A 1862-nucleotide genomic window follows, 5' to 3' on the forward strand; every position below is an offset into this window, starting at 1 on the left:
TATTAAATCCCACCCTCTCCAACATTCCGCTTGATTAACGGTCGCTCCTGACCTTCCGGAAGGAAGGAGAGCCTGGAGAAGGAGTGCCAGGCAGCTGTTTGTGTGGAGAGCATGGCAGGAATTCGCTTTTTTGTTGTTTACCAAGGAAACTTCTCAGGAAACCAACAAGCAGGTGGCTTGGACTGCTGTACCCACAAAGGGGCACTGAAGATTATCTGACGCTACTTTCACACAGCAATACATTGAGTTTCTACTTCCCTTTACCCTAGCTTTAAAAGTATATATTCTATAATTGTTTGTATGTTTTACACATATCTAAAGTAAGCCAGCCGTCATTAACGATCGAAGTGCTTAACTGCACCAAGAACTTGAAAACTTAGAATATAATTGGACAGACATACACACAATATGATACACACACACACACACACACACACACACACACGTGTGTGTGTAGCGTGCTTTTTTCTGGGGGTACACAGGGGTACACATACCTCTAAACATTTTGTGAATCTAGGTTTGGCCTCATTGAGGAGCAGTACTTCAATGTGAGTAGGAAAATGAGAGTACCCCTAAACATTTTTTTAAGAAAAAAAGCAGTGTGTGTGTGTATTTATTCCTGAAAACATGCATTCCAGTAGTCAACAACTGAAATTACAGCTTTCATTTCTTGCACCAGCCAATATTTCTCATCCTTCTCAAAACTGTGCTAGGTGTGAGCTTAAGGGTGTGTACAAGAAACCTCTTCGGGCATTCAGCCCAGGAACGTGAGGGCACAAATGTGTAGAAAGAAGTGGTAGGTTCCTTCCCCCCACCCCCACCCCCAGTGCATACCCTCCAACATTCCTCAGGTGAAAATAGGGACATTCTGTTCTACATCAATATCACTGCTTGAAGATTTCTTCCAGCTCAAGTGCAAAAGTTTTAGAGGACACACATACAAAATGACAGTAATTTAAGCACAGAAATCTTTGAATTTACGCACTGCATTCAGGGAAGCCGGAGGGTGGGTGGGGGAAAACCCTTAATCAATAAATACAACTCACTAGCAGTGATACTGATGTAGAACAGAACATCCTTATTTTCACCTGGGAATGCTGGAGGGCTCCAGGTGTGCTGCCCAGTGATTTGGGACAGGTAGTCAATGTGGGGTAGGTACTCCAGGTGTTGTTGGACTTCAGGTCCCATCAACACGTGACTGCAACAGAGAAGACTGTCAAGGTGTAGAAAAGGGATGTTTATTTTGGGTAATTTTGTATTTTTAAATTTTCTTACACTACTGAATGAACAGGGTTTTGGGGGGGTGGGGTGGGGTATTTGTTTTGTTTTATTTGTAAAATGTGAAACATCTTCTTCAAATAAAAAATTGTTATAAAAATATTATACCAAATACACATAGACACAAGGGTAAAAATTATGTTGTTGCAAATTATTTTTCCTCTTGAACAGTAATATTTTCCAAATTGCAAATCTTTACAAATATCTATCTATCTATCTCTATCACAGAACACCATTTATTTCATTAGTCCTTGCTGAATGTATGGGTCTGGGGCCTGCAAGGTCAGAGACTGTTTGTATCTTAAGGCTATGTTTCCCTAGAGTGTAAAAAAAGTGTCAGCATGAAGGAGGGTGAGGGGCTTAAAAGATTAAAATGTGAAAGGAATGTTATGATTATTATTATTACTTATTTCATTTCTATACCGCTTTATATTTTTAAGGGGGGGGGAATCTCAAAGTGGTTCACAACCTACATGAAAAGACTGAATAAAACAAGCCAGAATAAAACATTACTGAAGTAAGTCAAATATAAAGTATTCATTCAAAGCAACATAATTAACAAGAAACAAAGATTTCAAAATAAA

This window comes from Podarcis melisellensis (assembly GCF_964234715.1).
Source record: "Podarcis melisellensis genome assembly, chromosome: 9".
NCBI lineage: Eukaryota > Metazoa > Chordata > Lepidosauria > Squamata > Lacertidae > Podarcis > Podarcis melisellensis.